Source organism: Mobula birostris, chromosome 6, assembly GCF_030028105.1.
Source record: "Mobula birostris isolate sMobBir1 chromosome 6, sMobBir1.hap1, whole genome shotgun sequence".
NCBI classification, from domain to species: Eukaryota; Metazoa; Chordata; class Chondrichthyes; order Myliobatiformes; family Myliobatidae; genus Mobula; species Mobula birostris.
Window position 1 is genome coordinate 146,542,292 of NC_092375.1, and position 25,268 is coordinate 146,567,559.

At 40.5% G+C, this 25,268-nt stretch overlaps 1 protein-coding gene across 6 annotated transcripts in view; it reads left to right on the forward strand.

Moving 5' to 3' along the window:
• The first annotated feature begins 21,931 nt into the window (after positions 1 to 21,931).
• LOC140199449 (diacylglycerol kinase beta-like) overlaps positions 21,932 to 25,268 on the forward strand; it is a 566,317-nt gene continuing 562,980 nt past the window's right edge. For 3 of the 6 annotated variants that reach the window (XM_072261555.1, XM_072261557.1, XM_072261558.1), the window contains exon 1: positions 21,932 to 22,221. The gene's annotated coding sequence lies outside the window, so the exon portion shown is untranslated. Of the gene's footprint in view, positions 22,222 to 22,977; positions 23,057 to 25,268 lie in introns of those variants that run through there. The other 3 variants (XM_072261559.1, XM_072261560.1, XM_072261556.1) reach the window with 2 other exon arrangements.

Below are 25,268 nucleotides of genomic sequence, written 5' to 3' on the forward strand. Positions count from 1 at the left end.
ATATGCTGCCCATACCCACTCGGTTGTCTTGTAAGCACTGAAATAGCACTCCATAGTACCAATATGGAGACAGAAAAGTATGCAGATGCTAGAATCTGGAGCAACAAACAAGATGCTGGAGAAACTCGACAAGTTAAGCAGCATCTATGGAGGGAAGTGGATTGTCGACATTTCAGGTTGAGACTCTTCACCTAAACTCAGTTTTTTTCTGACTACAATATTTACCATTACTGAAATCTCACTTTCAGCCTTTGGCAGGAACATTATGTATTTTGTTCTATTTTCAGGCCAGATGAAGGGTCTCAACACAAAGTATCAACTGTCTATTTGCCTCCCCAGAAGCTGCCTAATCCATTGAATTCCCCAGCCTCTTGTTTGCTTGTCTATAGTAGCAAACTAATTTTGGCCTTCCTTCACCACACAGATTGCAGTTTCTTGAGGACATCTCAGGATAGACATTAAATGCTGGACTTGCTCTGGATACCAACATCACATTAAAAAAAAAATCCCAATTCGGTCAGAATCAGAATAAGAATTAGAATCAGGTCTATTATCATTGATCTATGTTGCGAACATTATCGTTGTGTGGCAGCAGTACAATGCAAGACATTAAAAAAATTTAGAAATTACAATAAATTAATAGTGCAGAAGAGGAATAGCAAGGGTTCATGAACTGTTCAGAAATCTGTCTCAACCGCAGGCACTGTTACGAAGTCTCAGTGCCCTCACAGGCAAGTAGCTGAAAGAAGATGGTAATCATGCACACGTTCCAGCCAACTTGGAGTTTCTTTGTAATTGCATTTAACTCTCCTCCTTTTGTTTAGGTTTTGTCGAATCTAGATCAAAGCATTGTGATGACAAAGCCCTTGCTTACCTTAGTCCACATTCCAGGAAAGGAGATCAGTGATTTAGATAGACGCTGTTAAAGGAGTGGTACTAATTTAGTTCTAGGTTACTGCTTTTGAGCCACAGTGATGACGTTAATTTTTAGTTAGTTAGCAGCCCTGTTGGCCTAGCATTTATTCTTTTCCTTTATTTTGTACAGTTCCCGATAAAACTCGGTGAAATTTTCATTCCGTGCCTATGTTTCTCCCTCTGCACTTGGATCACCACTGAGCTCCTGTCAGTAAGAAATGAACATCAAAGTAGACCCAGCAGAAAGATAACAGCTGAAATCTGCCCCGAATTTCACTCGTCAGGTGGAGAAGTTAAAAGTCAACGGATAATTGTTCTCAGAGTGGCAAACCCAGTCCAAGCTGGGGAACAGGTGTTAGCTCTTGCAACAATGGTTCAGCAATTCACAACAGACATCCAGAATCAGGTGGCAGCTATTACTGCTCTCACTGTCGATATTCAGCAGCTCTCTGTCAGGGCAGCCCCACTTTCAGCACTGCATTCTCATCAGCCTCAGCTACTAATGCCCCAAATCCCTTGCCTGCTTCTGGACCTGAACACTCCCCCCACTGAGTACCCCGACAGCCACAGAAACTTTATTACCCCGTGTGAGATGACTTTCCAGGCCCAGCCAGGTCAGCTCAGTGATGATGCTCGTAAACTGGTTTGCTGGTGAATCTCCTAGATGGATCCCCACTTAGCCTGGTCAACGTTTTGCAAGAACAAGGTGTCTTCTGCCACCCAGTCTTTTCAGCAATTTGTCATCACATTCAAGAGAATGCTTGACCTTCCAGTACAGGGTCAGGTTACCCACTGACACCTGGACCTGCACCAAGGGAGAGGGTCAGTGAGAGATCACACAGCAAAGTTCCACAATCTTGTGATTGAGATGGGGTGGAACGGAAGATTTCTCATCACGGCTTCACAGTGTGGGCTGGAAGAGCCAGAACTCCGTCATGACATTGCAGCCGGGCAGCTGAGTGGAGCAGAGGGAGAATGCCCTGAGCCTCCTAATCATCAAGTCACCTCTTGTCTTCATCCCCTCTTTCATCAACCAGTACACAGTCCACAGAGGAGCCCCTGCAGATGGAGGGCCAAGGGATCTCAGGAGGAATGAGATCAGCACAGAACATGTTGCTGCCTCTGCTGTGGCTCTTCAGGACAATTCTAGGCATCATGTCCCAAGTGCCCAGTAATGGAGGAGGCCCATTAGTAGGAATTCAGACTGGTCAATTCTCCCCGCGAGTATCTTCCCCTAATCAACTAATGCTCCCAGCTTCCCTGTCTTGGGGCTCCTAGACCCATGATATTTATTCTGGGGCAGCTGAAAACCTCATGGATATCTCTCAGGCCCGAAGACGGAGACTTCTGACTTGACAAGTGAGAGAGAACATTGATATCAAGGCTCAGGCTGATCGGCCTCTGGGCACCAGCAAGACCAACCTTTGCACAGCACCTCCCACTCCCCCAGCTCCTAGAGAAGAGCCCTCCTTCTGTCTTGTGGATTCACCAGAATTGCCGATGGTGCTTGGTCTTCCCTGGTTTTCTCGGCACAATCCATGAATCGATTGGTCCCTAAAGGTGCTCTGAGAGTGGGGATCAACATGCCTGTCTACCTGACTGGGTCCAGCTCAAGTCCCTGTCAGCTTATCCCTTCCAGGGATAACTGCTAGTGTGGACCTACCTGATGGTAGCTGAATATGCTCACCTTCTTGAGGTCTTCAGTGAGAAGAGAGCCTCCTCTCTGCCTGCAGACTGACCATATGACTGCACCACTGACTCCTTACCTGGATATAGTCCTCCTCAAGGCCGACTATTTTCCTTATCTCATCCTGAAACTGTGGCCATGGAAGAATAACATCATGGAGGCAGTGGCTTTAGGATTTACCCCTCCATCTACTGCTCCCGCAGTGGTGGGCTTCTTTTTCATCAGCAAAAAGAATGGCAAGCTCCAACCCTGCATTGACTATCAGCCCCTCAGTGAACAACCGCTGCCCACTTCCCCTGCTTGCCTCTGCATTTGAACATCTCCAGAGAGCAACCATATTCTGTAAGATAGATCTGCACAATGCTTTCACCCTGGGTCTCATCCTCGTGATGCCATTTGGTGTGGCCAGTGCCCCTGCCGCTTTTCAGGCCCAAGTCAGCAAAGTGCTCCGGGACATGCCAAATCAGTTTGTTTCTGTGTATTTGGATGACAGTCTTATTTATTGCCGCTTCTCACCATGATCATATCCAGTAGGCTGAGAGGTTCTCAGACAACTTCTCAAGAACAATCTTTATGCCAGGTGTGAGTTCCATAGAGAGCCTGTGTCGTTTTTGTGGTATATCCTCAACCTTTCCAGTGTTCAAATGGACCCGTGTAAAGTTCAGGCAGTCACAGATTGGCCCAAACCAGCAACAGGTGAGGCACTTCAAGGGGTTTGCAGACTTTTATCGCCGCTTCATCAGAAACTTCAGTTCCATCACAGCTCTCATAAATGTACTTACCAAAAAGACTTCTGCAGGATTCCTGTGGACAAGTGAAGCAGACCAATGCTTGGCCACTCGTATCTACCTGTCCCATTTGTGCCCAGAACATGACATCGTAATGCTTGGCCACTCCCCAGTGCTGCAGCATCCAGACCCATTCCATTCACTCATCATTGAGGTGATGCAGCTGTTGTCGGCATTGGAACTGTACTTCCCCAGTGCTCTTCGGTGGATAATTGGCTGCACCCCTATGACTTTCTTTCCTGTCGCTTGACTCCTGCAGAATGCAACTATGATGTCAGGAACTGAGAACTTCTGACTGTCAAGGAGGCCCTGGAGACATGGCGACACTAGCTGAAGGGAGCAGAGAACTCTGTTTCTGGTATGCACAGATCACAGAACCCACTCTTACATTCGTGACACCAAGAGACCTAACTCCTGTCGAGCCCATTGGACTTTCTTCTTCGCCTGGTTTACCTTCACCTATTGTCCTGGCAGCAAGAATACCAGGACCAAGCTCTCTCCTGCCTGTTTGACATCCATGTGGACAACGCAAATCCAGAGCTCGTCCTTCCTTGCAGATGCACAGCTTCTCTGGGGAATAGAAACAGAGGATTCAAACCCAGTTGGGGACCTCCCAACCAGCTGCCTGGCCCTGCCACTGTGCACTCCAGAGTGTTGGAGTGACGCCACCCTTCCCATCTGGTTGGCCACCCAGAGATCCAACGGACCTTAGAATTTACAAAGAGATGATTTTGGAGGCCGTCTATATCTCAAGGTGTCCACGACTTCGTATCTACCTGTCCCATTTGTGCCCAGAACATGACATCGTGTCAGCTCCCTGCTGATCTGCTCTGCTAGCTGCCTGTGCCTCACCATCCTTGGTCCCACCTCTTGGTGGATTTTATCACTGGTCTGTCTCTGTCAGATGAGAACATTACCATTCTGCTGGTTGTGGACCAGTTTGCTAAAGCAGACCACTTCATTATTCTGCCCAAGCTCCTGTCAGCTCGCGAGACTGCCACCCTCACGGTTCAGCACGTGCTCCGGCTGCATGGCTTCTCAGAGCAAGGTGTCTGATTGAGGACCATAGTTCACATCCCAATTTTGGAAGGCTTTCAGCTCTCTTTTCAGAGCCATGGCCAGCATCTCATCAGGTTTCTATCCACAATCTAAAGGCCAAACTGAGTGAGTGAATCAGGAGCTGGAGGCAATCTTGTGCTGCCTTGTCTCTTCCAACTCCACAAGCTGGAACTCACAACTGGCTTGGGTAGAAATTGCCCCACAGTCCTCCCCCACCGGTATGTCCCCCTTTGAACGTCAAAAGTGATTCCAGCCACCACTCTTTCCTGACCAAGAGATAGATGTGAGAGTCCCTGCTGCTGGACAGTTGGTCCAGCGCTTCAGGAGCACATGAAGAAGGGCCAGGAACAGAAACAATATCCCCGGCAGGCTGATCAGCTCTCCCAAGAGGTGATTACCTCATTGATTGGGAGTGGTATAGCCCAGAGGAATGCTCTTGGGTTCCGGTTCTACACATCCTGGAAAAGTCTCTGATCCGAAATTTCCAGTGGGTACAACCCTCTGATAGCTCGGTAGCTGCACCAGTGGAGGAAGGCCCTGTCACAACTTCAAGTCTGGGCACCCTGACAGGTGGGCAACTGAAAGAAGTTGACAATCATGCATGTGAGAATGCACACGTTCCAGCCAACTAGGGTTTACTTGTTATTGTTTACTCCCTTCCTTTTGTTTCAGTCTTGTCAAGTCTTGATCAAAGCACAGCGATGACAACACTCCCTGCTCACTTTAGTCCACGTTCCAGAAAAGTAGATTAGTGATTCAGATAAACGCTATTAAAGGAGTGGCACTAATTTAGTTCTGTGACACTAATTTAGTTCTATGTTACTACTTTCAAGCTGCAGTGATGATGTTAATTTTTAGTTAGTTTGAGAGTTTTAGTTATCTGAGCATTTATTATTTTCCTTTGTTCTATATAGTTCCCATTAACACTCAGTGAACTGTTTGTTTATTCCTTGTCTGTCCCCCTCCACCAGCACTTGGGCCATCAATGACCTCCGATCAAAATCTGATGCCAGTGGGGAAAAACCTGTGGCTAAAGCATTGAGTGTGGTTCCACGGGCTTCTGTACCTCCTCTCTGATAGTGAAGATGAAAAGAGGGCATGTCTGCATGTAACAATTCTATGGTGAAGGCAGCTTGAAAATTGGGTGGGGGGGATATTTTCCCATCCATTTGTGCTGATACTTTCCATCCCAAAAGCTAAGTAATTTGCTGCTTGTGAAAGTTTATGAAGACCTTGGGCTCAGATCCATACAGAATTTCTCAAAAGAGGATAGGGAATATAAATAAAAAGTCAGTCCTGATGTACACTCAGTGGCCACTTTACTAGGAACCTCCTATACCTAATAAAGCAGCCAGAGTGTATGTTCATGGTCTTCTGTTGCTTTAGCCCATCAACTTCAAGGTTCAACGTGTTGTACGTTCAGAGATGCTCTTCAGCTCACCACTGTTGTAATGTGTGGTTATTCAAGTTGCTGTCACCTTGAACCAGTCTGACTCTGACCAGTCTCCTTCCCTCCTCTCTCATTAACGAGGTATTTTCACCCACAGAACTGCTGCCACATGATTGACTGATTAGATAGCTGCATTGTGGCCACAGACTGTATTTTAGCTAACGAAGGGCAGAATTCTAAATGTTACCATAGCTTCCAGAAAATTAAACCACAAACATCAAATCAACTAGTTTTTTGTTGCGCAATACAGTTAATGACATCTGTGTTTAACCTCCTCTACATTTCCCTCTTTTTTTTCCCCCAGGTTGATTCTATAAGATTAATGTTAGTAGAACTAATGGTTAACATAACACTATTACAAAATCAGGGACCTGGTTCATTTCCCACTGCTACCTGTAAGGAGATAGTATGTTCTCCTCATAACCTCATGGGTTTCTTCTATGTGTTCTATTTTCTCTCTGCATTTCAAAGATGCACTGATTAGGGTTAATGCATCGTGGCCGTGTTATGTTGGTGTTGGAAACATGGCAACAACTGCAGTCTGCCTAGCACAATCCTCGGACTGTGTTGGTCATTGATGCAAACAATGTGACTATATATTTCACTATATGTTTTGATGCTTTAATGTACATGTAACAAATAAAGCTAATATTGAAGTGGGAGACTCAGAATAGCCAGTTTTATACTGAGCCAAGCATTCGTCATACATGAGGAGTAAGTGCACAGAATTCCCCGGGGTTACACAAAAACGCAGGTACCACTCAAGCCACTGACAGTGACATTAAGGTTGTAACAGAATACAGCAGTAAACCCTTCCATGGATATAACAACTGTAAGGTAAGTTTTTAAACATATCTATGTTTCTGACCCATAGTTTTCCTGGTCCATCTTTGGTCACAAACCCAACCAACACTCCAGACCTCAACCACACTCCTGGCCCACATTCCTGACCCTTGAAGTTGTTGCCAGCTTCAAGCTTGCGAGTACCCAGATCCACAGACAGTAAGTCTTTGGATAATGAAGAGTCAGTGTACCACAAAACATCCGCACAGGGAAAAAAGTCAAAACCTGGAGTGTTGTCCTGATAGGGACAACTGATGTAAAAACCTTAGATTGATCTAAACTACAGATGGATGCTCTGATAATTATAGTAATTTGTCTTCAATTAAATAAGCAATGAGAAATAGCTTTGCTATTGTGTTAATTCTTGTGGCTTTTGGAATCTTTCACATGAGTTACAATCTAGTACTGATGAGAATTACACAAGTTTTCAAAAAAAGGAGAATAACAAGTAGGTAAACACAATACCAGCAATGCACCTGTGGTGCTTACATGGTCATAGGCAAAAGACAAACACATCTGGGTAGGGGTTTCACTTCAGTGGGAATCAATAGACAGTGGGTGCCAAAGGGACATTCAGCTACAGCAAGAACTCAAGACAGACAAGTGTGGTCAATACAATGGATATGTCAAGGGTCACAATGCTCTTGAACAACTAGATAAGTCAGGACTGCTCCATTCAGACCTACATAGACAGTGTTTTTTAAAGGAAAGAGCAACTTGCCTTTTACAAGTGGTTCCATGTGGATATTTAGCTACATTACCCAATTCCTGGAAAATCTGGACATTCCCATTGCATAATCCATCCATTTTCTTCATGAAAATTGCAATGAGCTTGAAGCATCCATTTGTCAATTTACACCAATGTAGCTTGATCAGAGTGCTGGATGTGAAAGTAATAAATCAGGAAAGGATATGAGTGTCCAGCTCTGCTGGTCATGGATTTGTCAAACAAGATACCTGAAGTCAGCTATTAAAGACTGCCCCTAACATACAGTAAGTATTGCAGTTATATGAGGTACGAAATGACTGATTTGTTTTTTGGCTTTCCCTGCTGGTTGCATTCAATTCACAAGATACTCCACAACAAAAAAATGAAATTTTCAAGTATTTTAACTTAATGTTTATTAACTTTTCCATTGAAGAAGAGGACATGTAGTAAGTTTTTTTTACACAGAGAGTGGTAAGTGCATGGAGCACACTAGCAGGGGTGGTGGGTAGAGGCAGATTCATTATGAACATTTCAGAGACTCTTAGATGGATGAAAGAAAAATGGAGGCCTGTGGGAGGGAAGGATTAGATTAATCTTGGCATAGGCTAAAAGTTAGCATAACATCGAGGGCCAAAGGGCCTGTATTGCGGTGTGCTGTTTTATCTATCCCTCAGGAAATGTGGAACTACTGACATACAAATTAATATACATGCTTTTGCCTGTTCCTGAAAAGTGTTCAAGTGCAGAAAAGGGTGACAATTATATTGTTAATTTCATCCTGCTCTCATTGTTTTACAAGACTGTAGTATGTCCAGGCTTCCCCTACTCGGCAAATCAGCAGTGTGAGACAAATCATCTTGTAGTTGTGCCTTGGAAATGAAATATTTCCCCAGAGTAGAAAACGCAAAAGCTTGTCATCACAGGAGAATCCGGGTTGAAGTATGAGGGCAGACCTGTTCAACTGCTTTTTATTCTGAGGTTGCTGCAATAAGGGATATAAAATTAGACCTAGGGTGAAAAATTATAATCAGTGACTCACCTGATATTAAATCAGGCTCAATTAAGCTCATTAATGGAGTTATCTTAGTTCAGTAATGAATGGTGAAAATCTATTCCCATTTGAACTATGAAGTATGCTGTCCTGTTCGTTATTTTATGATGTCATTAAAAGAAAAATGGACTGTTTAAAATACAAAACAAAGGAAGCTGGGAGACAATCCTTTTAAACATTACAACACCTTTTCTTCACTGCATTTAGTATCCATCCTGGTTCTGAACTGTAATTAGAAAATGTGCCACATGTGAGCAAAAATAAAGTTCTCTCTTTGGTTTGTGCTTCTGTGCAAACAAATCATGAATATGTACTCACGTGGAGAAGGAACTAAAACTAGGAAAATGTCTCTGAAATGTGCCTTGATAATCTGGGGTGTTTAAAAGATTATAAAGACTATTAGAAATTACATCAATTAGTTATTTTCTCTTTAAAAATCTTTTGTGTTTAAAGTATTCAAATCTTTTTGTAGGAAATGTGCATTCCTTCCCAAAAAAGGTGTTATGTTGCAGTCAATGCCAGTTCCAAAGAAAATATTTACATGAATATATATGCATGAAATAACAAATGAGAAAAAACAGTTTCATAAGCATGCTAAGCACTGGATAATTACAACTTCAGCAATGCTTGCTACAGTGACAACTGCTGCTCTCTAAATAGTGCACAACTTGTGCACTAAGACCTGCAGCAAGGTGGCAAGGGTATGGGTATTTGTTTCGTACCAGATACTGTACACATAAACTTAATCTTTCATTGACCTAAAGTCATTGTTCAAATCACCTATAGTTTAGTGATTTTCTTTTGTTTTGATTATTTTAACCAAATCTAAGCTGGTCAAGAATGGTGCAACAGGTCATCGGCTGAAGACAACTGACATATGCTGGTCAAAGAAGAGGTTATCTCTAAATGAAGCACCAGTTGAGGAGTAGCTTCACAACCCTGATGATTTTCACAGATTTCTGGTGCTCCTAATTATTATTTCAATCAATGCAATGATGCCATATTTTAAAATGAGCTCCAAATATACTTCCCCATTTATTGACAACATTAATTCTCAGTGTATTCTGTACAATTAAATAATTATTTGAATATGTCAATATAAGTGACACTTGACATTGATTATTTTGCTTGTAATAAATTTTAAATAGCCAGAGCACTTAAGTCCTATTTATTTTGTATTTATGAGCTTCTGAAAGAAAATCTGTGTAGTTTAAGAGAAGTTAATAAAATGAAAGAATTTCAAGATTCATTGCTCAGTCATATAAGCAAAGTAAGGAAGTCTGTTTGGAATTTGGCAAGAAAATGAATCCTATCACTTTCAGATTTCTTGGGTTAGAAACTGTATACAATTTGACAAAAAGGCAGAAGACACCCAATATGCAAAAAAAAACACAGTTAAGCAGCTAAGCAGTGTGAATGTTAAGGACAAATAGCAATTCACTCAATTTCAAAATTCACAGCAAATAATATGATCTCACAGCAAGGCAGCCTTCACAATGAAAGTTCTCAATGGGAATCACCACTTTTACCACTGGGGCTCAATCTGCATACTGAACCAGGAGTGTGGGAATGGGGAAATGTGCAGCTGTCCTGCTTCTCTGACAGACACCCAGTGTCATGGTGGTAAAAGTGGACAATTAGGCCGCATATTACAGCAGCCTCATTTCCCTATCCCAACTAAGAAAGAAAAACTCTCACCTGAAGAACTCAGAGTTATCTTGCCCATTGAACATGATTTCATGGCTGAATTCAGTGGCAGTTTCTCCAGCAGCAGTTAAGGAACGAGCAGTACTTTAAGTTACCCTTGAGCAGCTGTTTTTATATTTAGAGATCACAGGAACAGGCTGTTCTGGCCCAATGAGCCCATGCTGACCAATTACACCATGTGACTAATTACCCTCCTAACCCGGATGGGAGGAAACCGGAGCACCCAAAGGACACAGGGAAAAAGTACAAACTCATTACAGATAGTGGAAATGAGGTTACTGGCACTGTAACACTTCCCTATACCAAGGAGGTTAGCAAATAAGCTAGGAAACGCTGAACGTGTTTTACCGAATTTACCTCGTCATTCCATTCCCTATCCTGTGGCTTAGTCACAGTTTAAAATAACAGCATAGGGTGGCAATGTTCATTGCCTGGATCCTGGAGGATGCAGGTAAGCCAGATGGTTTCATGATCACCATTACTGTTTCTAGTATTCTTTAATTCCTCAGTAAACTAAATTTCCCGCCAACTGGGATGCGATTTGATTGTTTTGTCACCAGATTTCAAGTCCCATCCTCTGGATTTCTAGAATAGTAATGGAAAACACTGTGCTATCATTGCCTTTGATAAGTAATATACACATACAATCTATTGATGTTGTTCTAAAAAACATTCTATCATTAAATTCAACTTTATTTAACAAACCTCAATTCTGTCTGAACTGAGCTTAAAGAAGGCACCTAGTTTTCTTTTGAATCCTAAATTTCATTTTTTAAAAATAAAACTAACAGGCAATGCTCTTTTTTTGGTTCTGTTTCTGAATGCCACTGTTCTGCAAAGTTCAAAGTTCAAAATAAATTTTTATTATCAAAGTACATATATGTCACCATATACAACCTTGAGATTCATTTTCTTGTGGGCATACTCAATAAATCTAAAGAATAATAACTATAACAGACTCAATGATAAGAGTTTATAGCACAGGTAATTACCTTAATAAATCTGCCTGTCACATTGTCAGTTATTTTTGCTATGTCTTTCTAGTAAACACTGCAAATACAAAAGTTACTTCCAATAATCAATCATTTCAATTTATTGGTGATTCATTCCCAATTATCTGACAAAAACAAAAACAAATTATAACTTGAACTGGATTATTAACTCTTCCATGGACGGTCAGAGGGTTGGGCTTGATGGGGCTAGCAACTCCATCCTATAAAAACCCAGGGCTCTAAGTGCTACTGTCAACAGCCTTTGCCCCAGTAGGGGTGATGGGCTTAAGGGGAAGAAGAAGAAGAAGAAGAAGAATTGAATTATCAGTATTGTATTTTAGTCCTGGACATTTGATCTTTTACCATAAGGTCTGTAAGAACTACAGAACATATAACATAGCAAAAGAAAGAATGGCATCATCTTTGAAAGCAGCATACGCCCAATACTAAATAAAACTAATATGGGGCTTTGCTCCAAATTACATTGATTTACACAGGGATCCACTGGACTTCTCACTTGAATATAGTGACGAAAAGTAACTGAGCACATCTATAACTAACTTACTGTATGAGTCAGACACTTCACGATCAATTTGGGAATATGTTTGAGTACGGTTCATATTTATGCTGCCCTTTTGAATTGTTCCAAATTGGAAAAGGAAAATGTAGAAATGTGTTTGTAAAGTTTCTTGGAATAATGAAAATTTAGTCATAGTGGGGTAGAAATCAGCCAACCATGCTAATCCACTTGCTCTTCAGAATCTCCTGAGCATTGCGTATACACTAACATTACTAGTCTTCCTAAAATGCATAACCACACATTTTTCAAGATTAAATTCTATCTGGTGTTTATCTGTCCCTTTCGCCAACTGACCAATTTCAATCTGTGTGCAGTCTAGACTTTATTTTACGTTTACCTGACTGCCGTCTGTTAAGATATTAGTACATACCATTTTATAGTCTTTTTAGCATATTAATTTGTTTTATGAGCTACAATGACCTTTCTTATGGAAAAAATATATGCATTAGAACTTCTCGTAAAACAAGCAAATAACTTGAATGAAATGTTATTTTACAGGCTGCATGGAATGTTGCCACTATCCACACATAAAATGGAAATTGCTGGGTAATTTTCCCATTTGTCAGGCTTGGAGATGGCACTGCTCCAAGTGACTGCGATCTATTTTACAGAAAGTTTACTGTTCCTTAGGAGGGATCTTTTTAAATGGACTTTATAAATAGGTTTAGTTTGCTTTGATGTTTGCTACTTGAAAATGCACTGTTTGTAAGTTCTCATGGTCAAACAACACACTGGATTAATCTTGAAAGAAACATCTCAACTGCATGTGGGCGATTCTTTCAGTTATCACAAACATATTGAATACTATTATTGTTATTATTATTATCATTATGTTAATTAATATTGTCTTTAAAAATCTCCTTCTTCTCTTGGAAGTACCTAATGGTGCAATATTACAAGAGAGCTTCATAAATGAAATGAAAATATCTGCAGATGTTGGAAATCCGAAATAAAAACAAAAGGCTGGAAACACAGCATCCCAGGCAGCATCTGTGGAAAGAGAAGCAGAGTTAATGTTTCATTTCCAGATGCTTAGTTAGTTTCATTCATTTTCTGTTTTTATTTGTGAGATATTATTTGGTTACGCCGGAGTAAAATGATAGAATAAATGCAGTTCCATCAGTGAGTAGGGGCGTTCAAGAAAAATGTGGCCAATAAATGCAGCTGATTATTTGAAAATGAAAAAGAGAGTTGGACTATTATAGTAACAGTTAGAAGTAAATCAATATAGGTCAGTATTTTGATGACAAATTGAAAAAGGCTGAGGATACAGATGGATGTCAGCGTAGGACAAGATGATGATAATTCTGACAATGTGACTAGATTACTGATGATTAGCTTCTGATACCCTTGTTATGTTAGGATTTTGGTAATAATTAAATAATGCATAAAAATGACAGTAAAAAAATAGCTTTGGAATACAATGGATTCCATTTAATAGGGACATATTGGGCCCAGTACATTTTGGTCAATTAAGCAGCTGTCGTAGTTAGCCAAAGTTTCATTGAAATAGTTAAAAAGGTATAAAAAGACAACCTACCATCAATGGGGGAATTCATCGATTGTATACTGCGTGTTTTTTTGATTATCTATAAATAAGCAACATCAGCACAGACACCTAGTGCAGATAATGAACTCTCTTCATCCAATGATTTCAATGATTGCATTTTCCAAATCTTCATTTTCATTGTAAGATTCAAGATACCTTCAGATTTCAGGTCCTAACCTTCAGGTACCTTCAGGTCCTAACTTCTTGAAGTGGTGAAATTATTTTGTTTACAACCCCAGTTGTTTCTGTCATCTCCAAGCCTGAATGCTTGAAACCGTTGTCATCTCTTCAGTAAATTGAATCAATTGAATAGATGTGCAATTAAAATGGTAGCATTGGTGACAAAAAAAAAACAGGATTATAGTGGATGAAAATCCCTGGATTGCAATAGTTAATTGAACATCAAGAACTGTTGCTAATGAATAAATGGCAATTCATTATCATTTGTGAACATCATAAGTTGAAAGATCTTGCATAGCATTTTATAGATTCTAATCAAATTGCAGCACATTCAGAAAGCTTAGATATTGTCATGACAAGATGTAAACAGGCTTCATTAAATGAACTTCTAAGTTATTCAACATCTTTATCATTTGCACAGTTTTTAGTCCAAATTTGCATGGATAGTTTTTTAAAACCTGATTTTGCAATGCCTTTCAAAAAATCTATTTTCATGTACTTTTCACCTGATGGTGTTATTGAATCCACAGCTTTATATTTTAGGAATGCTTTAAATAAGATTAAAATAAGTATAGTAATACCTTGGGTAGTTCTGTCTAAAGAAGGAGGCATAAATAGAGAGTAGAATGTAGAACACAATATTTATTACATGACTGAAGTAATAACTCACGAGAGTTACTTGAGCAGGTTCCTCCTAAATTATCCCCACAACATGAAAATATCTGCACTGTATAGTCTACTATTGAACCTGCTAGTTTTGAGATTTTACATACATTATAACTTCAGCTTGTTAATTATTTAAATTTTGTTTCAGTGAGACAGTACCGGGAAGGTTTAGTGCTTACTATTTACATTGCGTTAGTTGGCAAGCAGAAATTATGTCCAACTTGAAAATCTTTGTGGCGACATAGATCCAACATAGTACAGCGTTATACACCCAGTGGTCACTTTATTAGATACAGGAGCGTACTTTATAAAGTAGCCACAGGAATGGAACTCAGCATGGTCCTTTGCTGCTGTAGCCCATCCACTTCAAGATTCGATGTGTTGTTCATTCAGAGATGTTCTTTTGCATACCACTGTTACAACATGTGATTATTTGGGTAACTGTTGCCTTCTTGTCAGTTTGAAGCAGTCTGGACATTCTCCTCTGAACTCTCACATTAACAAAGTGTTTTCACCAACAGACCTACTGCTCACTGGATGTTGTTTTTGTTTTCCACACCATTCTTTGTAAACCCTAGAGACCGTTGTGTGAAAATCCTAGAAGATCAGCATTTTCTGGGATTCTTAAACCACCCCATCTGGCACCATCTATCTACAGTCAAAGTCACTTAGATCACATTTTTCCCCCATTCTGATGTTTGGTTTGAACAACAACTGAACCTCTTGATATGGCTTTTTATACATTGAGTTGCTGCCACACGATTGGCTTATTATATTAGACCATAAGACCATAAGATATAGGAGCAGAATCAGGCCATTTAGTCAACTGAGTCTGCTCCACCATTTCATCATGGCTGGTCCAGTTTTCTTCTCAGTTCCAAACTCCTGCCTTCCCCCCATATGCCTTCAAGCCCTGACAAATCAAGAATCTATCAACCTCTGCTTTAAATATACATAAAGACTTGGCCTTCACTGCTACCTGTGGCAAAGAATTCCACAGATTCAACACTCTCTGGCTAAAGAAATTCCTCCTCATATCCTTTTTTAAAAGGACACACCTCTATTCTGAGGCTGTGTCCTCTAGTCTTAGACTCTCCCACCATAGGAAACATCCTCTCCATAGCAAGTCTATCAAGGCCTTTCACCATTCGATAGGTTTCAATGAGATCATGCTTCATTCTTCTGAATTCTAGAGAATACAGGCCCTATGCCATCTAATGTTCTTCATATGACAAGCCATTCAATCCTGGAATCATTTTGGTGAACCTCCTTTGAACTCTCTCTAGTTTCAGCACATCCTTTCTAAGATAAGGGGCCCATAGCTGCTCACAATACTCCAAATGAGGCTTTATAAACTCTCACCATTACATCCTTGCTTTTATATTCTAGTTCTCTCGAAATGAATGCTAACATCACATTTGCCTTCCTCACCACAGACTCAACCTGCAAATTAACCTTTAGGGAATCCTGCACAGGGGCTCCCAAGTCCATTTGCACCTCAGTTTTTTAAATTATCTTTCCATTTAGAAAATAGTCAATCCTTCCCTTTCTTCTACCATACACTTCCTGACACTGTATTCCATCTGCCATTTCTTTGCTCATTCTCTTAATCTGCCTAAGTCCTTGAGTAGCCTATTTCCTCAAAACTACCTGCCCCTCCACCTACCTTCATATCATCTGCAAACTTTGCAATAAAGCCATCTATCATCCAAATCATTGACATGTTTTTGACTTCTCCAGTGTGTTCAACATCATCCACCCTGCTCTGCTGGGGGAGAAGCTGGCAGCGATGCAGGTGGATGCTTCCCTGGTGTCATGGATTCTTGATTACCTGACTGGCAGACCACAGTACGTGTGCTTGTAACACTGTGTGTCTGACAGAGTGATCAGCAGCACTGGGGCTCCACAGGGGACTGTCTTGTCTCCCTTTCTCTTCACCATTTACACCTTGGACTACAACTACTGCACAGAGTCTTGTCATCTTCAGAAGTTTTCGGATGACTCTGCCATAGTTGGATGCATCAGCAAGGGAGATGAGGCTGAGTACAGGGCTACGGTAGGAAACTTTGTCACATGGTGTGAGCAGAATTACCTGCAGCTTAATGTGAAAAAGGCTAAGGAGCTAGTGGTAGACCTCAGGAGAGCTAAGGTACCAGTGACCCCTGTTTCCATCCAGGGAGTCAGTGTGGACATGGTGGAGGATTACAAATACCTGGGGATATGAATTGACAATAAACTGGACTGGTCAAAGAACACTGAGGCTGTCTACAAGAAGGGTCAGAGCCGTCTCTATTTCCTGAGGAGACTGAGGTCCTTTAACATCTGCCAGACGATGCTGAGGATGTTCTACAAGTCTGTGGTGGCCAGTGCTATCATGTTTGCTGTTGTGTGCTGGGGCAGCAGGCTGAGGGTAGCAGACACCAACAGAATCAACAAGCTCATCCGTAAGGTCAGTGATGTTGTTGGGATGGAACTGGACTCTCTGACGGTGGTGTCTGAAAAGAGGATGCTGTCCAAGTTGCATGTCATTTTGGACAATGTCTCCTATCCACTACATAATGAACTGGGTGGGTACAGGAGTACATTCAGCCAGAGACTCATTCCACCGAGATGCAACACAGAGCGTCATAGGAAGTCATTCCTGCCTGTGGCCATCAAACTTTACAACTCCTCCTTGGAGGGTCAGACACCCTGAGCCAATAGGCTGGTCCTGGACTTACTTCATAATTTACTGGCATAATTTACATATTACTATTTAACTATTTATGGTTCTATTACTATTTATTATTTATGGTGCAACTGTAACGAAAACCAATTTCCTTCGGGATCAATAAAGTATGACTATGACTATGACTATAACATAAAAAGAACTGGTCCCTACACAGACCCCTGTGGAACTCCACTAGTCAGTGGCAGCCAGACAGAAAAGGCTCCTTTTGTTCCCACACTTTGCCTTCTGCCAATCAGCCACTGCATTAACATGCTAGAATCTTTCCTGTAATACCATGGGCTCATAGTTTGTTAAACAGCCTCATGTGTGGCTCCTTGTCAAAGGCATTCTGAAAATCCAAGTACACAATGTCAACTAATTCTCCTAACTATCCTGCTTGTTATTTCTTGAAAGAATTCCAACAGATTTGTCAGGCAAGATTTTCCCTGGAGGAAACCATGCTGACTATGACCTATTTTATCATGTGTCCCTAGGTACCCCGAGGACTCATCCTTAATAATCGACTCCAACATCTTCCCAACCACTGAGGTCAGACTAACAGGCCTATAGTTCCCTTTCTTCTGGCCTAATAAAGTGGCCAGAGGGTATTTGCATTAGTTTGATGGTTTCACTGTCAAGAAGTGTCACAAATTGAAACGAATAGGACTAACGTCACATGTCTTTTTTAAGGTACATCATTTTCCTAGGTTCCACACTTCTATTGTGTTTCTTTTGCACGGCTGGGTGACCACCTCCTTAATTTCCATCAATGTCAGATTCATACAATTCTTGAAAATATCTGTAGCAATGGCTGGATAATGCTCCTGCAAAGTCAGCCTCTGATCCCCACTATGCAACTTTTTCCATGAACAAAGAGTGAAAACTTTGGATAACAAACCAGTGTTCTACAATTCCATGCACTGGAAGACAATTTAGGAATAATATAATAAATATGAATTTATAAACAATACATGCATGTCTTCTTAACCAATTTTTTTGGATTTGAAGAATACAACTCACAATGCTCTAAGCTCTATATCAGTGATGTAACTACGCTCATCACGTGTTTCGGCTCTTCCAACATGAGACACCTTCACGCAGATGACCAAAGGTATTTCAAGCACAATTCTCTCATGACTGCAGGATTTGCACACTCTCTCATCTAGAAACTCCAGAACCAGAAAATGAGACAAGTGGCCAATTAATCTGCTTTTCTCTTGATTACATTGCAGTGAGGAATACGGTCTAATAAAGCTGAGATAATTTTGTACAATGATTTTAAAATTTTATCCAAGTAAACACATAGGCGAAGAAAATCTGAAAACTGCAGAAGCCAGAGATAAGAAATGAAAGCCGCAACTGCTGGCACGGTCTGTTTAAATAGTAACTAATGTTTCAGCTCTAGGACCCTTTGTAAGAACCCCAGTTTGAAACATTAATTGTTTCTCTTTCCACATATGTTGCTCTATCAGCTGAGTATTTCCAACATTTTCTATTTTATGTCAACTTCGAGTATGACACTCTCTGAAAGTCAACATCTCAGATAATGCACGATTCTCAGTTCTGCAATGAACGCTTAACATTCAATACCAAATCAAGCCAAATGAATCAGATATGTGATAGAAACAAGAGAAAATCTGCAGATGCTGGAAATCCAAGTGACACACACAAAATGTTGGAGGAGTTCAGCAGGCAAGCAGCATCAATGGAAAAGAGTACAGTCGACGTTTCGGGCCGAGGCCTTTCAGCAGGATGGTATATGTGATAAAGCTGAGTTAACCTGACTCATTGATTAAGTACTACAGCACTGAAGCCTAAATTTCAGATTATGAGATCAGCTTTAGTGAGGCCAGCTACTCTTAGTATAGAGAACTACAGCACAGAAAAAAGGCCTTCAGCCAATCTAGTCCATGCTGAACAATTATTCTGTCTAGTTCCATCCACCTGCACCTGGACCACAGCCCTTCGTATCCCTTCCATCCATGTACTTATCCAAATTTCTCTTGGTCAATTTAAATACCATCCCAGATAGACTGAAAAGACAAGATATCAGTATCCGAGGCACAAGACGATTTTGCTTGCTCCCTGTGATGGTCACCTCTCTCTCCATGGCGCTAAGGCTATGAAAACTGCCCAGGTTGCTGTGCTCCAGGCCCGCTACTATGATGAACTGATGAGCAGGGCTTGGGGCCTTCCCCGGGGTTCGAACCTGAGGACTCAATTTGGTTTGGACTGTTGTTGTTCACTTTAGTTGTTTGCTTGATTTGTGTTTACTTTTCCTTTCTCGTGCACATTGGGTGTTGGTCTTTTTTTTCTTTAATTGGCTTCTTTTTTGGGTTTCTTGCTTTGTGGCTACCTGTAAACAAACAAAACTCAAGGTTGTATAATTCATACATTCTTTGATAATAAATGTACTTTGAATTTTTGAATCTTGAAATGCTAAAAACCGACCACACAAGCACCACTTCCATCGGTAGCTCGCTCCCCATTCTCACCGCCCTCTGAGTAAAAAAGTTCCCCCTCATGGTCCCCTTAAATATTTCACCTTTCACCCTTAACCCATGACCACTGGTTCTAGACTCACACAACCTCAGTGGAAAAAAAATCTTCTTGTATTCACCCTATCATAATTTTGTATACCTCCTTCAAATCTCCCCTCATTCTCTATGCTCCAGGAATGTATTGCCAAAATAAATTCATACTTTCTAGAATCAATTAAATGCATCAGTTTCAGTGTAATTGGTGAAATAGTTTGGTGAAAATCTGTGCAGGAATGGCATATATGGGATAATAGCAAGAAATCTACCATTTGAGGGGCAAGTTATAAATGGAAGACCCTTACTTAATGGATTTGGAGTGTGAATTATTTATTACCCCAATAAAACTAAGGGATTTGGTATTGTTAACGTCATTTTGTCTTTTAGTAAAATAGGGTAGCACATAAATAGGTACTTTATACTATAAATCTATGTTTCAGGAAATGTATTGCCAAAATAAATATCTACTTTTTGTTGTGCACTTATGTGTTATCCCATTGTACTAAAAACAACATGACGCTAGTTCTATTATTGTGCAAATTGTTCATTGTAAGACATTTTAATCATATCCTGCTACATCTCCATACCGGGAAAATCGCATAAGACAAATACACCGCAAATATTGCTGACATATTACTTCCAGCCCACGAGTACCATTGCTTCGAAATATCAGCGGATGAATAGGTTTTCACAGTTGCGAAATTACTACATTATACTATGATATATAGGAAAACTGAAAGGTTATAATGGAAATGAGTTCCAGGATTAAATCTCACACGCGGTCTTTAATTAGTACTGTTCTATAATTGAAGCGACAAAGAAACGGTAATCTTGCAGGATTGATCAACCCGCTTTGCAAGGTGACCGTGAAGATATATCTGATGAAGAATTACTTCCATCTGCTGCTACCCTTGACCATGAGGTAGCAGCACTGAGAGTTTCTCATAATGGGGGTGACTCAACCAGTCAGCAAATTCAACTCTCGACAATGTAAAACGTGTTTTTGATTGTAACCTAAATGTGTGCTGTCGCTTTGCTTTGCATTTACTGGGTAGGCTGCAAGTATTAGAATGCAGCGTTTATTTCCTCCCACTCAAAATCGGAAATGAAATAAAAAATATGATTGATTATGTGTGGATGTGTTCTTTTTGCAGAGAACACAGCAACCCCCATTCTTTTAAGCTTACGGTATTTATAAACTTTTTTTTAAAAAAAAGCTCCTGTAGCTACATGACTGCACTTTGGAAAGTAGAAAAACCTGTGGAGTCATGTCAGTTGGCGTCATATCCCAAAATATTGTGTTTACATTTGGAGGAAGTCATAGCAACGAAGACAAGCTTTGTGTTTACTTTGCATATCTGAGATGGAAGCGTATTAAATCTTTATTTATTGCAACAATAGATAATTCCGATTAATGCGTGGAAACCCGAGTTTTGCAAAAAACAGTTCAATATCACGGGTTACAGTTTCCAACAAACACGTTCCTGCTCTTTTACTGATTGGATTTAATTTAGATAGATTTATTTGTATTGAAAGCTTGGAGAATACAAGGTATACCTTGTGCCTTTGTGGACTATTGCCAGCGGCATGAGATAAATGCTAATAATTGTCAAATGCTGTGTGCTTGATTCTTTGTTGTAATCAGGGAAAAGGCGAATCTCTGAAAATGATTCTGTGTCTTGTCCCTGTGAACTGCTCTTTCTGGCAGTAAACGATTATCAGCAAAAGTGAAGGCGGTAGTAACAAATGTCTTTAAATAGATGAGAGAATTGCTGCCGAAGAGAAAACTGATGACGTGAGGCAAAGGATTCCCTTACAAACAAAATCCACATTCATATAAATTACATCAAATTGAGGATTATGAGTTCGATGCCTTATTTACATATCCAATGTTAGCTCAAAATAGATTGCGGGATCTTGCCGTGCATTTTCCTACATTATACGGGATATTACAGTGAATGCCCATCTATCCTGTGCGCTAGACTCGGAAGATCCCAATATTACTTCCAAAAAGAAAAAGGGACGTTCTCTGGATTATTGATTTCTCGGTTTACATAACAAAATAAATCAGATTTTCTGTTTATGAGAGCTTGCTGTGTACAATTTGACTGCCCCTGTCCTATATGCAACGGTCAATGTCAACTAAACTTCAGTGGCTGGAAAGAATTTGATACCTTACTGCACGGTATAATCTGCTAAAGAAAAGCAAGCTTCTAGATACAGTTATAGACTTTCGGGAGAACTGAGATCCGGCTGGAAATGACCTTTTCAGATTACAAATGAAAATATGAAAAAAAATTAAAGATGCCGGAAATCTGAAATTTTAAAATAAAAAAAACACAGGTATTTCCAACATGTATTTCCAACATGTATTTCATATTTGCAACATCTGCAGAATTTTATTTTTCATCCCTCTCTGGGCGCAATATGTCCCTTTCCAGGAACTTCTAGGCTCGCGGACACGCGCAATAGCGGCGGGGTCGGGTCTGTCGATGAGGAACATGAACACAAGCCTCAGTAGTAGAGGATGCAGCGCGCTCACGCGTAGCCAGTGATGTACTCCTGCCCAACAGACGAGCGAAGGAGACTCGTAGGGCAATTAAAAAAATAAAACAAAGTAGAAGAACATAATTTTCCATTGAACCCTCGGCAAAAGGGCAGTTCTCTGGCAGTCGGTCCTGACTTTTTTTTGCTTTCATGCACACACACACACACACGCACACACGTGAAATAAAAGGAGCTCAATGAACTCGCGGCTTATTGCAGAGAGAGGAGCAGCAAGTGGAGCCCGGTGAGAGGTGAGTGAGATGAGGGGGTGGGGGAGGTTGCAAATGTTCTTTTTTGTCATTGAGACTTTACGTTGTGGTTTGTTTGTTCAGTGTGGCGGCCGTGGAAGTGAGAGAGTAGACGAGCTGTCCCTGGGCCTGTGGAGGAGCGGTGGCGGCCGGCGGGAGGAGCAGCCCGCTGGCGGCGCCCGGCTCGGTGCCCCGCGAGCCTCCCGGGGACCGTCTCCAGCGGGTGCCGGTGCGCCCGCGCTCGCGCCCAGCCCGTTCGGTGTGCCCCGTCTGCCCTGTCCTGCACTTTGCCCACACACCCGCACCTTCAATGCTTCCTCCTAAGATATTTTCTATTTCTCTTTTTTTAAATAATAAACCAGCTCAGCGCAAAGATGCGGAAACCTAGAGCGTTGCGTGCTCGGAGCGAGTAGAGAAATTGTGTGTAATCTGCCTGAACATGATCCAAAGTTACTATTGTTACGCTTATTTTATTTTGGAAGCGAGAGGCAGATGGTTGCAATAAGCCCGTTTGCTTTTCTGTCGTCCAGTTTTCTTCTTAAATAGCCGAGTTAAATGGTGCGATGAGCGTAAAGATGTGTGATAATGTTTGGAAGACGTTTCCAACCGTGCAGCCTTACACTGAGGCTAGATGCCGTGGGCTTCTCTTGGCTCCCCGCGCCTTGAGTTCAGCACCGACGCTCCGCTGACGATGTTCGGTAGATCAGCGAGGAGTTGCTTCCGCTAGAATTGTTAGAACTGAAACTTGAGTTTTAAGGTTGCCGAAACTGTTTCAAATCCAGTTGCACCACACAACAAGCCAGTTTGAGGTTAGAGATGCCTATGCGGCCTCTTCCAGGTAGGGTTGCGATGGTTAACGCATTTGTTGACTATTTTCCCCTCCGCTAGTGTTTAACATACAAATTGCATTTGTAGAGTTTGTATACCCTCAGTTCCAATTTTAAAAACGCATCTCCTAATTAATTTCCCTAACGTATTCAAGCCTGTTCTATTGGGTGCAACTTGTCTAAATTAGAATTAATGAGATACTACTTGTCTAACATCAGTAATTTCTGGTGATGTCATTATTGGTCTTTTGATTAACAGACCAATGCCTCTTGTAATATTCAGTGGGGAAAAAAGTACTATGAAGATTAATAATCATAATGTCACAGTAATCCTTTTATTGATAAATATCACACTGATTTGGCTGTGGTATTTTAAGAATTACCTTGAGAGAATGATTAAGTGTCATCTGTGATAGCTTACAAAGGTTTGTTTTACATTTTGGTTTGTGGAACTATTGTGTTTTTGTAAATTAAGATTCATAATAGAAACCTTATGCTGGTCAGATGAAATGTCTCTTTCCAGTTATTCATATTCTGCAATTCCCAGGTCACATTTACTAAGTTAAATCCAGCTATTGTCAAATTCATCACCTATACTAGCAATTTTTTTTGTCTGTTCACTGTTTATCAATAGTCCTTGTCCTACCCTGGCGTACTACAGTATATGCTACAGAATGGAATTTTCTACAATATTTTACTTATAAAAATGCTTCTTTCCAATTTATTAATCTCAATGTATTGAGCAACTAGAAACATTGTTTATAAAAATAGAATAAAAGGAAATAACATTGTGGTTGCCTATCTAATTTATGGGAAGCATGACCTTTTTGTTTAATAGCATTTGTGCCACTGGAATTTAAATTGTCAGTTGAGTACTTTCATTAGCTAGTGGCCTTATGTTACAGGGACTGTTTTGATCTTGTGATTTACATTAATATTTTGTGACATTGCTTTGTATTTATTTGGCTCATGTGGAAATGAAGAGATTTAAACCACATTGCGAACTTGTATGCATGAATTACTAGTGGAGTATGTAGCCATGTATCAAAACTGAGATCTTAAAGTCTAATATTGCACTCTCTGTGCATGGTTGTGTGTATTTCACACCTAGGAGAAATCCATGTCTGCTGTTTCACCCACTGAATACAAGACTGTGAAAGCTATTGGTGGCTTGGCATTTGGGCAAGTGCTCCCCATACCTAATGGAGCCATGCCATATCAGAACCAGGACAGGAGGGAAGGACCCGATGAAGGGTCTTGGCCTGAAAAGTTGCCTGTTTATTTCTCTTCATAGATGCTGCCTAACCTGCTGAATTCCTCCAGCATTTTGTGTGTGATGCCCTAGTTTTCAAGCATCTGAACAATCTTGTGCGTTTGTGTTAAAACTTTCAACCTTGTCACTCAGCTTGTGTGAAAAGGGACATCAGAAATCTAGTTTTTTAATCTCTTAAAATAACTTTATAGAAAACACATAGTTTATTATTTACTTAGATTTTTAAATATTTGGTTATTTTTGTAAGTGAATGAAATGGAAATATGTCTTTTATCACAATCTCTCATTCTCTGTGCATTCCTGGTTACTCAACTTGTACCACTAGTCACTAAGACTGATAGAAAATTTAAATACTAGAATACATTAACCCTAATGCCACAATTGCTCCTCCTCCATTGCACTCCAGTGATTTTAAAAACAACAAAAGACTTTGAGTTAATTTATTAAGTTTATGACATCTTGCTTATCTCATCAGATGTGTAAAGGTTTTGATTGGGATCTTAAAACAAAATGCAAAATCTGTAGGGGAGGAAATGGGGCTTGTCATTTTCAACTTGACCCAGACTAATGTTATTAGGAGCTGACATGCGCTAGTCTTTATGCCTCTGTATACTTAAAGCTCCAGTTCCTGCACAGATGCTTTATGGACTCACTGGCGCAATGAAGCAATATCCTGCCACTAGGGATTAATTTATAGATAAATTTCCACATTAGATTTTTTTTTTTTAGCACTCCTATGAAACATCTTGGAATGTTTTGTAGATTTTAAGTAACTATGGATATGCTGTTGTAAATGTTTTTGCAAGCATACAAACACATTTTTGATTTCCTGCAAATATCCAATCAGGCCCATATAATACAACTTGATTACGTTTACGTTTCTACAATCTACACTTTAATGTTTGCTTCCTCCTTGACCATTCCATGGTGATAAGCACTACTGCTCAGTG